This window comes from Mustela putorius, unplaced genomic scaffold (genome assembly GCF_011764305.1).
Source record: "Mustela putorius furo isolate JIRA1106 unplaced genomic scaffold, ASM1176430v1.1 tig00003854_pilon_pilon_pilon, whole genome shotgun sequence".
NCBI classification, from domain to species: Eukaryota; Metazoa; Chordata; class Mammalia; order Carnivora; family Mustelidae; genus Mustela; species Mustela putorius.
In genome coordinates this window covers 2,026,041-2,042,810 of record NW_025422006.1, presented here as the reverse complement: position 1 = coordinate 2,042,810, position 16,770 = coordinate 2,026,041, and the positions used below count along the sequence as shown (strand labels likewise).

At 36.1% G+C, this 16,770-nt stretch overlaps 1 protein-coding gene across 7 annotated transcripts in view; it reads left to right on the top strand.

Moving 5' to 3' along the window:
* The window catches only part of RIC1 (RIC1 homolog, RAB6A GEF complex partner 1), a 142,486-nt gene that overhangs the window by 1,243 nt on the left and 124,473 nt on the right, over nucleotides 1-16,770 (top strand). The window lies entirely within an intron of this gene.

The following is a 16,770-nucleotide window of genomic DNA, read 5'->3' as shown; positions in this document are numbered from 1 at the left end:
TTTCCCTTTTGATAGCTAACTTGTCCGCGTGGAAATAGGTTGTGACCTTGGCTTTATTACATCTGTGTGGCACACGGGCTTTACTGGCTTGAGTTAAATTAGTGAAAACCCTCAACTGTCTGTACTGACCATTTGAATCCTTACATAAAGCCCTTGACTGTTCTCACACACAGCCCTGGTAGAAGTGATGAAGGGATTTAGATATTTCTGGTATCTTTTTATGTGGCCGTCATAGGCTGTACATCAAACTGCCATTAAGTTTGGGCCGATTTAATTTTTAAATATGTATCAAGACAAAAGAGGTTGTTACATAACCAGGAGTGTGACCGTTCAGTCTGGTGCTTGATTTCGTTTTTGACTATGCATATTGTATATCATTTGGTTTTTAAATGAGATACTAATTCATTTACGTTGTGTAGCTTATTTACGTAGGGTAGTTTATTTCTTTGGTCATATAGAACTATTATCTTTAAAGTAGCATGCAGAAAAAGCAATTAGAACTTCAGTGTTAAGTTGTATTCTAAATTTAGTATGAATTTATACTCTAATATAACAGCCTGAAATTTAACTATCTCTAAAAAGGTGGACCTAATTTAAGTTTAGGCAGAACTAACTTGGTATGAAGGATGAATAGGCCAGAGGCCTGTAGGTTACTTCATTGTTCTTTAAAAGAAACAAAAATATACCTCAGCTTTCTTAGGGATATTTTATTAAAAATGATTTTTGCTTTTGCAGTTGGATACTATGTAAGTTAGGCAGTCATGGAATTTAAAACAACTACTTTAAGCTTTCATCCTACACCTATAGATACCTACTTTCTACGGAAGTCCTAGGATCATTACCATTAAGACACAATGTGCAGTTAGGTCTAGGGACTCTGGGCTCACAAGTATCAGGTTAAATGAAATGCAGGTATACCTTAGGGGAGGCTGCATGTTACTGTAGACTTTATGGTTAACCTTGATCTCTGGCATCAGCTTCATCACTTTAAAAATGAAGATTGGATCAGATGATTTTAGGGACACCTTGGTGGCTCAGTCAGTTAAGCCGCTGCCTTCAGCTCAGGTCATGATCCCAGGATCCTGGGATTGAGTGCTGCATCAGGCTCCTTGTCCCACATTGGGCTCCTTGCTTAGCGTGGAGCCTGCTTCTCTCTCTGTCTCTGCCTGCCACTCTGCCTGATTGTGTGCTCGCACCTGCTCTCTCTCTCTCTCTCTCTGAGAAATAAATAAATAAAATCTTAAAAAAAAAAAGATTGGATCAGATGATTTTAAGGTCCATGATTATATAGCTGGGGTGATGAGAAACAGGTGACGGATTCCAGCTTTGAACCTCTTCTACTTGAAGAGATTTTTTTTCACTCAGGGTTTTTTGGGTTTCGTTTTGTTTAATTTCTAACCTTACTGAAACTAAGGTAAAATCAATTTCAGTTAGGAAACTTCTTTTAAAGATGAAAACAACTCTAGCTAAATAGAGGAGCTATCCGTTGCTGTGCAGTAGAGTGAATTGGTTTAAAATGTTCACCTGGGAAGATGAAAGCTTTGCTTTTGGAGAGAGATTATACATACAGGTAATTTTATAGAATAAAGTGAACATGGAAGATCTAAAGAAGGGTTTTTATGGAGTTGAGGTCTTAAAAACTGCTATGAGGACATTTGGAGACAAGGAGAGACTTGCATGAAGAGGTGAAGATACAATAGGATTTGCTTATTTGAAATTTTGTTGGGTCTTTCAGTAAGTTAAAGTCGCTTGGGGATGAATTTTTAAAAAGAGAAAATGTGCATTTAATAGTCTAATCTGGTTTTTTTTTTTCAAATGTCCAAAAGAGTTGTTATGTTTAAAATGTTGATTAGTCATGAGATTATAAAAACATTACAGTAAAATCTCTAAGAAATACTTGTGTACATTTTATGGTCTTTTTAGTGAAAAATTTTTTTTAGGATTTTATTTATTTATTTGACAGAGCGAGAAAGGGAACATAGGCAGGGGGAGTGGGAGAGAGAGAAGCATTTTTAGTGTGAAGGTGTAACTTGTTTTCATTGTAATATGTTGATGTAAATTTGTTTTCTCTAATTTGTGATTCTACTTAGAAGTTCTAAAAATTGCTTAGGAGTTTACAACAGGGATCATCCATATATTCTGGAACCCAAAAAAGGATGCTTAAAAAATGGTTGAGCACATATATGTTAGGTTGGGGTGGTAAAGGTATGACTTAATTGACGGAGCAGTTGACCATTATTTCTGCTAAGCATATTGTGAAAGGACTAGTTTCAGCTTTGGGACTGAAGTTGCTGTTTATATCATGTTATGATTTATGACTAACCCATTTATGGGTGTTGTGGGAGATTGTGTTTTGTACATACTAGGGAGCCCAGAATTATTTTTCTAATATACTGTTGAAGTATAAATATTAAAGTCCACGTATGTGAACCACAAAATGATACCTTAGAATGCTGTAATTCTAAATTAGTCTTATCTCCATTTTCAGGTCATAATTTCATATATATAAATTACCCTTAGAAGTATTTTTGAACATCTTCTATGGAAGATTGCATAAATAGGCGATGTATGAAAGGAATGAAGGGGCGTGTAAAACGTAACAAAACACTTTATCCAAAGATGTTAGTGTATTGATAATCAATGAAAATTTTGTGAATTATCACTGCGAAGGTTGCTAATAAAGAGCTGAAATATGCAAATAATTACTGAGTTTATGAAATTAATTATGTGTCGTTGAGTAAACCTAACTAGTAACTTATGTCCTTGTTGGTGTATGCTAGTAATAGAGAACTATGAAATAGATGTTCAAAGCAGCCACATTGTAGGATTAAGCATATGGTTACCTGTGGACCTCAGGAAGGTCATTCAGTTTGTACCCAGATTTTCCCAGTCTCCCATTTCTTACTTTCTCAGTTCTGTTCTATTGTGGACTGCCTCCAGAGAGCCTTCTGTGTGGACTCACCGCTTGGAAGTCTTTTAGGGTTTATTATTGGTTAAAGAATGAAGTTCAAACTCCTTAGTTTGCTGTCAGACACGCTCCCCTCTTGGGATGCTCACTTGCCCCATCTCTGCCTATCAGAATATCAGCCATCCTTTAGCTGCTGTTGAAATCCTGCGTTCTCTGAGTCATTATTTACCGTAACCAGACAAGTTCATTTTTTTGATGAACTAATCTTTGTATTGTAAGTTTTGCGCACATGATTTAATTCTCCAGTTAGATTTTAAGTTTCTGGAGGGCAGAAATGATCTTTCATACTACCCATCATAATGCCTTGTACAAAAGCATATGCTTAATAAATATTTTAAAAATAATTTAGGGTATCCTATGCATAGCACAGAATTTTTTAAAAGATTTAATAAATGGAAGGTTTTTAAATGTTGACATGTAATAAAAATAAACATGGTAGTATTAAATTACAAGTTAAAGTCAGAAAAAGTTATTTTAGAGAGGGTTATTTAAATGAAAGTGAATTAAGTATTTTTTATTCAGTTATATTAGAAAAGTATATGTGTATATACAGTTCAGTTATATTAGAAAAGAGTAGTACATGTTATTCACAGTAGCCAAGATAGGGAAACAACCTAAGTGTCAGTGGACGAATAGATAAAGAAGATTTTGGTATATATTCACAATGGAATATTCTTCAGCCACAAGAAATAAGGGTAGCTTTCCAATTGCAGCAACTTGGATGGACCTTGAGGGCATTATGTTAAGTAAAATTAGAGACAGATACTGTATGATGGCACTTGTGGAATATAAAAAAGCCAAATGCATAGACAGACAGACAGACGAGAATGGTGGTTCACCAGAGGCTAGGAGGTGTGGCCAAAAGAGAATTGTTCAAAGGGTACAAACTTCAGCTATAAGGTGATTTCGGGGGATTTAATGTACAGCATAATGAGACTAGTTCCCAATACCGTTTTATATACCTGAAAGTTGCCAAGAGAGTAGATCTTCAGTGTTCTCGCTATGGAAAAGAAAGGATAAACAGGGGGTGCAGGAGTCAGCTAACACTCTGGTGGTGATCATTTTGCAAGATACCAGTGCATCAAACAACATGCTGTACATAAACCTATGCAGTGTTGTGTGCCGGTTATAACTCTGTAAGCTAGGGAGGAAAAGTGCTACATGGTAATGGGTCCTCTACCAAAACTTAAATGGTCGTGCAGTTCTATAACCACCGGTTGAACTCCTGGCTCCCAGTTTGTGTTTATATTGAAGTGATCTGTGGAAAGGGTGCTCTCCCAGAAAAGCAGCAGTATAAACATTTTAAATAAAGACACTTCACCCATCTTCTTCAGGTGCTTGTGCATCATTGATGTGATCCATATTACAGGTAAACATTCTTTCTGATTTTAATGTGGACTAGGTGCTTTACATCATGGGAAGCAGTGTTTCTTGTATTTAAGTCCTTCTTCGCATGCCTCGTTCATGACTTTTGCCCTGTCCTTACAGTACTTCTCCAGTCCACCTTTTAAACTTGAAATTCTCTTTCAAAGTAATTTTTATCTTTACAGTAAATGGAAAGCTAGCACCCCTTTGATGAATATAGGGTTACTGTATGAGGAAACACTGTAATGAAAATCTAGGTTCCTGCCAAAGGCTCTTGCCCTTTTCTTAAAAGGAGCAGTTAGCAGTTACACGAGAAGTGTTTAGAGGTAAGCTAGCACCACTCACAGATTTCCTCTTTATCTACATCAAAAAGATTGAAGAAGAATTGGAAAAATTATTTTCTCACTATATGACTAAATAGTACAGTGACTGTCCCCTAAAATGGTGGTGTAGGAAATGCTGTGTTAAGGCATTGTATTTATTGCTAAATACACAATTTATCAAATTAGAATAAATTTCCAGTTTAAAAGTATGTAAAAATAGTCTAGAATTCATGTTTGCCACAAAGTGAATTACTTAATTAAAAATATTTTATTGATTACCAAGCATCAGTTGATTGGAATCAAGGTATCTTACCTTTCTTTTAAATTCATTGCAATTGCTTTATTTTGAGTCGCTATCTCAAATCTGTCTCCCCAAGTGATTTGCCTTATATCTATAATAGAGCATACATAAATTTACAAATGGGATTTTGAATATTACTATGGGTATAGAATAGTATAGTAGAATTTGTAGTGGTTTAATTTTCTAACAGCTTTATTATAAATAAAGTATAGCATAAAATGTAAAAGAAGTATATTGTAAATGTACACTGATTTTTAGTGCATTTATGGTGTTGTACAGCCATCATCACAGTCTAGTGTTAGGACATTTATAGCATCCCAAAAAGTATCATGCCCATTTGCATTTAACTTCTGCTCCCAGTCCAGCCCCAGCTACTGTTTTTGTGGTATTCTTTTTCATAGCTGAGTATTAGTCCATTGGTGGCTATACCACATCCTAAAAATACGTTTACCAGTTGATCGATATTTGGTTGTTTCTTTCTTGGGGTCATTATGGGTAATGCCGCTACAAACAACTGTATATATGTCTTTGCAAGAGTATATATCATTTCTTGTGGGGAGATACTGAGGAGTGGAACTATTGGGTCATATAGTAAGTTGATGTTTAACTTTTTAGGAAACCTCCAAACTATTGCACAGTGCTGCTAGAATTTTACAGCCTACCAGCAAAGTACGAAAGTTTCTGTTTCTCCACCTCCTTCTCAACACTTGCTGTGTGGGGTTTTTTCATTAGTCAATTTAGTGGGTTTGTAGTGGTATCTCAGTGTGACTTTAATTTGTACTTTCCTAATGACTGAGGATGTTTAGTATCTTTTTAGGAGCTTATTAGTAATTTGTGTACCTTATTTGATGAAATATGTATTCAGGTCCTCTTCCCCCACCTCCCCTTTTCTGTTTGGAGTGTTTTTGCCTTCATGAATTGTGAGGGTTTTGGATTTTCAGGTTCTTAGTGGTGTCTTTTGGAGAATAGAAGCTTAATTTTGGTTCAGCCTAGGTTTTGGTTTTTGTTTTTTCTTAATGAATCATGCTTTCTATGTGTTAAAAAAAACCTTTGGCCAATGTAAGGACATAGCATCTTATGTTTTATAAGTTTTATAATTTGAGTTCTCATACATAGGTTTGTCATCCATTTTCAGTTGACTTTTTTGTTTGTAAAGATCGAAGTTCAGTTTCTTTGGTTTTTGTTTTTTGTTTTTTAACATATAGATCCAGTTGTCTTAGCACAGTTTGTCGGAAAGATTCTTTCCTACTGAATTGCATTGGCACCTTTGTCAAACAATAAGGGATTATTTCTGAGTTTTCTGTTTTCTTTTATTCATCAGTATGTCTGCTATGCAAGCATCACACTGTAGCTCTATATAACAAGTTCAGAAATTGGGTGGTAAAAGTCATACTTTCAAAATTATTTTGCGTATTCTAGATCCTTTGTATTGCTGTATAAATTTTAGAATAATCTTTTCAATTTCAACCCCCCCAAAAAACAAAAATAAAACAAAAATCAGGATTTTCAGGGGATTGCACTAAAAACATAGATCAGTAGAGAGAATTGGTATCTTAGTGGTATAGAATATTCCAGTCTATGAATGTGCTATGCAGTGTCTTTCCATTTATTTAGATTAAAAAATTTTTTTCTTAGCAGTATTTTGTAGTTTTCAATGCACAGGTCTTTTGTTAATTTTTTTCTCAAGTAATTTTATTTCTCTTTTGTTGTGCTTTGGGGATGTAATTGTTAATTTCATTTTCAGATTGTTATACATATATAAGTGCAAAATTGATTTTTGTGTATTGCTGTTTTGCAACCTTGCCAAAAGTTACTATCATAGGTGTCTTTTTTTGTTGTTTGTTTGTTTGTTTGTTTTTGTTTTTTAGATTTATTTATTTTAGAGGAAGAGAAAGTGTGAGTGTGCATGTGCAACTGGGGGAAAGGGCAGAGGGAGAGGGAAAGAGAATCTCAAGCGGACTCTGTGCTAAGCACAGAACCCTTCATGGGACGGATCTCACAACCCTGAGATCATGGCCTGATTCAAAACCAACAGTTTGATGCTCAACCAGCTGAGCTACCTGCATGCCCCTCAGTTTTTATAGTTAGAACTGATAAACAAATTCAGCAGAATTTCAAGGCACACAATCAACATGCAGAAATCAGCTGCATAGCTATACAATAACAATGAACATTCACAGATGAAGCTAAGAAGACAATTTACAGTAGCATCAAAAAGAATTAAATACTTAGGATTAAACTTAACTTAAAAGGTGAAAGACTTGTATGCTGAAAACTATAAAACCATTGATGAAAGAAAATAGAGATGTAAGTAAATGGAAATAAATCCCATATTCACAGATTATTAAGATCCAGTATTTCCAGAGTGGTTTACAGATTCAGTGGGATCCCAATGGTTTTTTTTTTTTTTTTGTATCTGTCATTGTAATATCATGTAGAATATTTTCCTTGCCCTTGAAATCCCTTGTGTACCAAATATTTGATAAGCACCAATTTTATTTTCAGTTCAGTTTTTAAAAAGGAATCCTTTTTAAAATTTAATCATTTCATTGAATCATCTCATGGGTTCTTTACAAGTATGTGGTTTAATTTCCAAATATTTGAAGATTTCCCAAATTCTTTGTTGTTGATTCCTAACTTAATTCCATTGTTTGGGACTATATTTTGAATGATTTTATTCCTTTAAGATCATTAAGACCTGTTTTATGGATTAGCATATGCTTTGTGTTGGAAAACGTTTGATGTGCACTTGTAAAGAATATTTTGCTATTGACAGAGTGCTCTCTAAATGGTAGATTAAATTGGTTGACATGGTCTTTCAAGTCTTCTGTATCCTTGTTAATGTTCAGTTTAGCTCTGTCAGTTATTGAGAGTAGAGATTGAAATCTCCAATTCTATTGTTAAATTGTTTTCTGTTTCAATTCTCTTGGCTTTTGCTTCATATATTTTTGGGCTGCATAGTTAGGTTTGTATACATTTGTATACATTTATAATGGTTTTATTTGCCTTTTTTTTTTTTAAAGATTTTATTTGACAGAGATCACAAGTAGGCAGAGAGGCAGGCAGAGAGAGAGGAGGAAGCAGGCTCCCTGCTGAGCAGAGAGCCTGATGCGGGGCTCGATCCCAGGACCCTGGGATCATGATCTGAGCTGAAAGCAGAGGCTTTAACCCACCGAGCCACCCAGGCACCCCTTTATTTGCCTTTTGTATTGACCTTTTTATCAGTATTCGTTCTCTCTCTCCACTAATGTTTCTTTTCGTAAAGTCTGTTTTGTTGTGTATTAATACACAGTTTTCTTATGGTTGCCACTTGTGTGACATACCTTTTCTGCCCTTTTACTTTCACAGACTAATGACATTTTTGAGTCAAAGTATAAGTCTTGTATGAACAAAGTTAATTTAGATCTTGCTTTTATTGTTGTTTCCCACCCCACCCCCCATCCCAGTCTGGTAATCTCTGCCATTTGATTGGAGTGTTTAGTCCGTTCACATGTAATTACTGGTAGGTTGGGTTTATATTAGCTCTTTAGGTGTTTTGTTTTCTGTATTTCTCATGTTCTTTGTTTACTTGTTACTCTTTTAATTACTTTAATTTCTGTTTTTTTCTTTCTTTAAAGATTTTGTTTATTTGCAAGTTTGCCCAGCAGCAGTGGGGTGGGGTAGAGGGAGAAGCAACTCCCCACTGAGCAGGGAACCCAATGTAGGACTCTGTCCCAGGACCCTGGGATCATGACCTGAGCCACCCACACGCCCAGGTGCTTTGATTTCTTAACCATATTTTTCTGATTTATTTTGTTGACAGTTTCTCTGGTGGTTACCATGTGTATATCATTACATACACCTCAGGTTAATACTGAATTCTGGTAAAATACAGCGATTTTTTTCAGCCTCCTTTTTACTCTCATGGCTTTTTAAATTTTTTGAGTGTCCTTGACAGTGTTACATAGTTGCAGGTGTACAGCAAGGTGATTCAACGTCTCTATACATTATGCTGTGCTCACCACAAGTGTAGCTACTTTATAACCTATTACAGTCTTATTGACTATGTTCCTTTTTTTTTTTTTAAAGATTTATTTATTTATTTATTTGACAGACAGAGATCACAAGTAGGCAGAGAGGCAGGCAGAGAGAGAGAGAGAGAGAGAGAGAGAGAGAGGAGGAAGCAGGCTCCCCGCCGAGCAGAGAGCCTGATGCAGGACTCCATCCCAGAACTCCAGGATCATGACCCGAGCCGAAGGCAGAGGCCCCAACCCACTGAACCACCCAGGCGCCTCTATTGACTATGTTCCTTATGCAGTACTTATCCCTGTGACTTCTTCATTCCATAACTGGATTTGCTTATTACTATTTTTTTTTTTAAGATTCTATTTATGAGGGATAAAGAGAGGGAGGGAGGGCGGGCTGCAGGCAGAGGAAGAGGGAAAAGCAGGCTCTGGAGGAAGCCTGATATGGGACTTGATCCCAGAACGCTAGGATCACAACCTGAGCTGAAGGCAGATGCTTAACTGACTGAGCCACCCAGGTGTCCCTATTTTTCAGTTTTTTAAAGTGGTGAAATATGCCTAACAAATTTACCTTTATAATAATTTGAAATGTATAATTCTGTGGCTTTAAGTACATTCACACTGTTGTGCAGCCCTTACCATCCATTCCCAAAATGTTTCTCTTCTTCCCAAATTGAAACTCCATGCCCAGTAAACAATAATTCCCTAATTCTCCCTTGTCCTTTTACTGGGCAATCACCATTCTACTTTCTGTCTCTCTGAATTCCACCATTGTGGAAACAGAGTATTTGGCCTTTATTGACAAATTTATTTCATTTGGCATGTTTTCAGGGTTCTTTTATGTTCTAGTATGTACTAACATTTGCTTCCTTTTTAAGGCTGAATAATATTTTATTGTGCGTAAATATTTTGTTTATTCATTCATTCATTGATGGACACTTGGGTTGCTTCCATTTTTTGGGCTCTTATGAGTAATGCTGCTGGAACATTGGTATTCAGGCCCCTGCTTTTGGTTCTTTGGTGAATATATCCCAAAGTGGAATATGTGGGTTGTATGGTAATTCTGCATTTAATTTTTTGAGAAATCGTCATATTATTCTTTATAGTAGCTGCACCATTTTACATTCCCACCAGCAGTTCACAAGGATCCCAGCTTCTCCACATCCTCACCAACACTGGTTCTTTTTTGTCTTTTTGTTGGTAGTCATCCTCATGCGTGCAAAGTGGTATCTCATTGTGGTTTTGATTTCCATTTATGTAATAGCAAGGGATGTTGAGTATCATTGCCTAACTCAATGTCTGAAAGTTTTTATCCTGTGTTTTAAAAGTTTTACAGTTTTATCTCTTATTTCTAGGTCTGTGCTCCTTTTTGAGTCAGTTTTTGGGTCAAATTTTGTTTTTTCATGTGAATGTCAAGTTTTCCCTGTGCTTTCTGTTGAAAAGGCTATTCTTTCCTCTCACTGAATGTTCTTGGCATCCTTATGAAATGTTTTTTTAACAATACATACAAGGCTTTATTCCTGAGTTCTGTGTTTTATTTTGTTCTATATGTCAGTCTTTATGCCTGTATGGTACTGTGTTTTCATTATCATAGTTTTATAGTAAGTTTTGATTCAGAAAGTGTGAGACTTCCAACTTAGTTCTTTTTCTTTTTCCAAGATTGTTTTGAGTGTTTGGGATCCCTTGAGATTCCATATTATTTATTTATTTATTTATTTTAAAAGATTTTTTTTTTTTTTTAAATTTGACAGTGAGAGAGAGATCACAAGTAGGCAGAGAGGCAGGCAGAGAGAGAGGGGGAAGCAGCCTCCCCGTTGAGCAGAGAGCCCGATGCGGGGCTCGATCCCAGGACCCCGAGATCATGATCTGAGCCCAAGGCAGAGGCCTAACCCACTGAGCCACGCAGGCGCCCCAAATTTTTAAGGTGAATTTTCATATTCCTGCCACCCCCCATGCTGTTGAGATTTTGAAAGGGATTACATTGAATCTATAGATTGCTTTGGGTCGGATTGACATATTAACATCATCTTGTAATTCAGGAACAGAGGAGGTCTTTTTCACTTATCTGCATCTTCCATTTATTTCAGCAACATTTTTGTGTTTTTTAATGTACAGGTGTTTCACTTCGTTGGTTAAGCTTAATCCTAAGTATGCTGTGTTCTTTTTGATGCTACTCTAAGTGGATTTGTTTTCCTAATTTCATTTTTGGATGTTCATTATTACATAGAAATGCATCTGACTTTTGTATATGGATACTATATCCTTAAATTGTGCTAAGTTTATCACTTCTAACAATTGTGTGTGGAGTCTGTAGGATTTTCTGCACTTAAGGTCATGTTATTAGAGACCAGAAATAATTTTTCATACTTTTTTCCAATTTGGATGCCTTTTATTTTCCTCACTGACTGCTTTGATCAGGATTTCCAGTCCTTTAAAATGGAGGTAGTAAAAGTGAGCATCTCGGTCTTGTTCCTGACATTAAAGGAAAAGCTTCTCGGTTTTTCACCATTGAATGTAATATTGGCTGTAGGTTTTCAAACGTGGCTTTTGTTATGTTGAGGTGGTTTCCTTTGGTTGGTAGTTTGTTGAATGTTTTGATCATGAAAAGGTGTTGAGTTTTGTCAAATGCTTTTTCTGATTTCACTGAAATGGTCATGTATGTTTCCTCCATTCTATTAATGTGGTGTGTTCCACTGATTGCTTTTCATGTGTTTAATCAACCTTGTATTCAGGAATAAATCACATGGGTCATAGTTTATAATTCTTATGGGATTAAATTTGGTTTGCTAGTGTTTTGTTGAGGGTTTCTGCATCTGTATTCTTTGGGAATATTGACCTGTACGTAGTTTTCTTTTCTGTATCAGCGTAATGTTGCCTCATAGAATAAGTTAGTAAACGTTCCAGCCTCAATTTTTTGGAAGAGTTTGAGTGAAGAATTGGTGGTAATTTTCCTTTAAATGTTGGTAGAATCCACTAGCCATGTGGTCCTGGGCTGCTTTTTGTTGGGAGGTTTTCAGTTACTGATTCAGACTTTTTATTAGTTACAGGTTTATTCAGGGTTCTCCTTTTTTTATGATTAAGTCTTGGTTGGTTGTGTTTTTTGTTTTTTGGTTTTTTTTTTTTTAAGATTTTGTTTATTAGACAGAGATCACAAGTAGGCAGAAAGGCAGGCAGAGAGAGAGGAAGGGAAGCAGGCTCCCTACTGAGCAGAGAGCCCGACTCCACTTGGGGCTTGATCCCAGGACCCTGGGATCGTGACCTGAGCCGAAGGCAGGTGGTTGTGTGTTTTTAAGAATTTGTTCATTTCACCTAGATTATCTAATTTATTAGCATATAGTTCATAGTATCTTCTCTCTCGTTTTTGAGTTTGGTTATTTGAGTCTTTTTTTTTTTTTTCTTAGTCTAGCTAAGGTTTCATAATTTTGTTGATCTTTCTGAAGAACCAATTCTTGGTTTCTTTGATTTTTCTCTTTCTCTTTAAAAAAAAAAAATTTATTCACTTAGCATGAAAGAGGGAGGGTATGAGCACACAAGCATGGATGGGAGGCAGAGGGAGAAGCAGGCTCCCCACTGAGCTGGGAGACCAATGTGGGGCTCTTTCCCAGGACTCTGGGATCATGAATTGAGCCAAACGCAGAAGCTTAACTGGGTGAGCCACCCAGGTGCCCTGATTTTCTCTTATTTTTTAAATTCATTTTATTTCTCTCTTCTTTCATCTTTATTATTTCCTTATTCTAGCTTTGAGTTAAGTTGTTCTTTTTGTATTCCTATAAGATGTGAGATTGGTTTGAGATCTTTTTTTCCCTTAATATAATAACCATTTACAATAAGACATTTCCCATTTTTCACTGTTTTTGTTGCATCCCATACATTTTGATTTTGTGTTTTAATTTAAGGTATTTTCTGTTTTCCCTTGTGATTTTTTTTCTTTCCCATTGGTTGTTTAAGAATGTGTTTCTTAGGGATGCCTGGCTGTCTCAGTTTGTTAAGCAGCTGCCTTTGGCTTGGGTTATGATCTCCAGGTCCTGGGATCAAGCCCACATTGGGCTCTCTGCTGATGGGGGAGCCTGCTTTTTCCTCTCCTTCTGCTACTCTCCCTGCTTGTTCACTCTCTCTTTGTCAAATAAATAAATAAAATCTTAAAAAAAATTTTTTTTTTAATTTGTTGCTTAGTTTCCACAGAATTTGTGAGTTTCCTGGTTTCTTTTTGTTGTTGATCTTTATTTTCATTGTGTTGTGATCAGAAAAAATACTTTTGATTGTTGTTTCAGTCTTCATAAGTTTATTAAGACTTGTTTTGTGGCCTAATTTATGGCCCATCTTGGAGAATATTCCATGTGGACTCAGCAAAAACGTGTGTTTTTCTGTTGTGTGGAGTGATCTGTATGTGTATAAGGTCCATGTAGTTCATAGTGCTCTTCAAGTAATCTGTTCACTTATTTTGTGTCTCATTGTTCATTTTCTGTTACCTTTTTTGAAATATTGTGTAGTATGTTACATCTGTGTATGTTGTAAACATATGGAAATACGGTGTATTATATAATGTCCTTGAACAACACAGGGATTAGGGATACTGACCCTGTGCAGTCATAAGTCCATGTATAACTTTTCATTCCCCCAAACTTGACTACTAATAGCTTACTGTTGACTGGAAACCTTACTGATAACAGTTGGTTAACACATATTTTGTAGGTTGTATTATATATTGTATTCTTATAATAAGATAATTCAGAGAAAAGAATATAAGAAAATTGTAAGGAATAAAAGATGTATTACTGTATTTATTGAAAAAAAGTCTGCATATAAGTGGACTTTCACAGTTCAAACCTGTGTTACTCAAGGTTCAATCATATTTTTAAAAACTATTGTCTCATAAACCCTGATATTTTTTAGCAAAACTAAAGAAAAAAATAAAAATATGTATTTATATTTATGTGTGTATTTAACATTTTTTTAGCTCTGTGTTTCTTCCTTTGGATTTGAGTTACCATCTGTGTCAGTAGTTCTTCCCACAACCTACCACCTGGTTCAGTGATTTGCTAGGAAGTTTTGTAGTACTCAGCATATAGTCCTACTCATGTCTCTTACTTGTTTCAACACAAGAATACAAAGCAAATTTGCTAAAGGTAAGTCTCATTGGGGATAATCTCTTGGAACCAGGTGTAAGCTTTCAATAGTTCTTTTTCAGTGCAGTCGTGTAAGATGTGCTTATTTCTTCAGCATCAGATTTTTGTGACTGCATATGAGCAGTGTTGACTACCAGGGAAGCTCATTATAGACTCATACCCTAAGGATTTTACTGGGGCCTTTCTACCTATCCCCACCCTGAAGGAAAACAGGTGCTTTAGCATAAGCCATGTGTTTTGTAGAGTTTAGGCACATTTAGCTATTTGTATCAGTTAAACAGTAGTAGGAGCCCTCCCCAAATCCAAGTTCCCAGATGCCAGCTAAGGGTCAACCTTACATGCAGGCCTTTTTTAGTATAGCAGTCTCAGGCTTGTTAACTTTTCTTTGCATGCCATTTGATGTCATTTCTTTTTTTTTTCTGAGATATTGCTTAGTATTTTTGTAAGGCAGGTTTGCTAGCAACAAATTCTCAGTCTGTTTATCTGGAAATTTCTTTGCTTCCAGTTTTGAAGAATAATTCTGTTGGATATAGCATTCATGATTGACAGGGGTGTTTTGTTTGTTGTTTTGGCATTTATGTATTTTGTTTCATTGTCTTCTGGCCTCCATTGTTTCTGGTGAGAAGTCAGCTGTTCATCATATTTTGTTCTTTTGTGTGTATCAGTCATTTTATTTTTGTTCTTCCAACATTTACTTGTTGGCTTTCAATAGTTTGTGGTGTATGTATGTAGATATTTATCCTACTTCAAACATTGTGAATCTGTGGCTTAATGTCTTTTATCAAACTTGGGGCATTCACAGCCATTATTTCTTCAAATTTGTTTTTAATCCTTTGTAACATTTTAGGTTACTTCACTTGTCCCACAGCATCTGATCCTGTCTTTACTTCAGACTTTTTTCTCTCTGTTTTTTAGATTGGATAATTTTATTGAACTATCTTCATGGTTATATATTTTTAAAAATTTTTTGTTTTCTCAAATATGTTGAGTGTGTATAATGAAGCTTTCATTTCAGTTATTATACTTTTAAATTTTAGAATTTTTAGAATTGGTTCTTTATTGAGATTCCCCACTTTTTGAGGTATTACTATATTTTTCTTTATTTCTTTAATATATTTGTCATGACTATTGTGAAATTTTGTCTAGTATTCTAGGCTCACTCAGAGTTTCTTTTTCCATCAGTCTGGGTTACACTTGACCAGTTTCTTTGTAGGTCTTCAGTTTTTTGCTTATAATTGGACATTCTAGATACTTTGTGTTCTCAGGGTTATTGTTGCTGATTTTGTGTTCTAGTATTGTTTTTTAGTAACGTTTCCAATTTAATTTGTAGAATTAATCTCCCCTACAATGTGCAGTCACTGACTGGCTTCTCTGCTTTATTTTTTCTTATTTTTGGTTTCCTATGGATTCCTATGGGTTGCGTCTATGTTTACCTAAAACATTTTGAGCTAGTAGGTGTCCATTCTTTGTGGATTAATCTGTTTGTGTGTTGGGAAGTGCTTGCAAAGTTCATTGCATTTTTTTGTGTCAGGTCCAGCTTTTACTTCCTGCTGGGCCTTTCTGTGCCTTTCCTGGGCATAGCCTTCCATTGAGCCCGTGATGTGTGGGGGAGCTTGGCCTTCCTTTGCTCTTCTCTGTGCATTTACACAGCCTCTCTGTTAGACAGGGATAAGTGGAGAGTTTGGGTCCTTTGGGTCTTCCTCTTCATAAGAAAGAAATATTGTCTCAGAGTGAACTAGGGATATGTGCTGGGCTTTTCTGTTCCCTCTCTGGCTTTCTCATTTCCAGGATCTCCCTGGAAGATTTTGCCTAAAGCAGATCCGGATCCTTTAGCTAGCAGCACTGTCAACCTTCCAAGAAGTTTGCTATTTTTACTGACAGTGCTAAAGAGTGCAATGCCCTCTGCTCCATGTCAGGGCAGCCCACCCCTAGCCGCAGAGTTGCTGCTGCTTCATGGTCAGCGCCATACTGTGGTTCTGCTGCCTTCCAGTAAAGCTTTGGGGAGAGAATAGGAACAGTCAGAAAAGAACATCATCTGTTCCCATCGTTCTTAGCTGAAGTGCAGCAGTTTTCATGAATAAATATTTCTTAAAATTTTATTTGCCTTTCCCAGATATTTGAAGTGGTTGTTTTGACAGTTGTATGGTGGTTTTTTGGGGGGAAGATTTGCCAGCATCTTTGCTCTGCCATAGTTGTAAGTCCTTGTGTTTTAACTTTTGGTAGGCAATTTTGTTTTCTTGACTTAATCGGGTAAAATTGATCAAATTGGCTGTTTGTGTCCATTTTCAGTCATATATTTAGAAAAAATAAAGTACTTTTTTTCTGCAGGAAGATGTAATTGTTGATTTAATTTTGTTGTCTTGCCGTTTGGGAGACTGAGCTGTTTGGTTCCTGTGTGTGCACGCGCGCGCACACCCATGACTCTGAAGAGTCAGAACTTACACGTGGATTTTCAGCTGTGGGGGTTGGCTCTCCTAACTCCGGTGATGTTCAGGGATCAACTGTACCCAAGGTTCATGCATTCCATTGGATTATTATGTCTTTTTAGTTGCTTAGCCTAGAACAGTCTTCTCTCCCGCTCTCATTTTTCGGTACAGAGTTATTTTATTTTTAGTAGATTAGGCCACTTCCCTTGTAGACAACCCCACACTCTGGATTTGTCTAAATTTTAATGTTTTCGTGT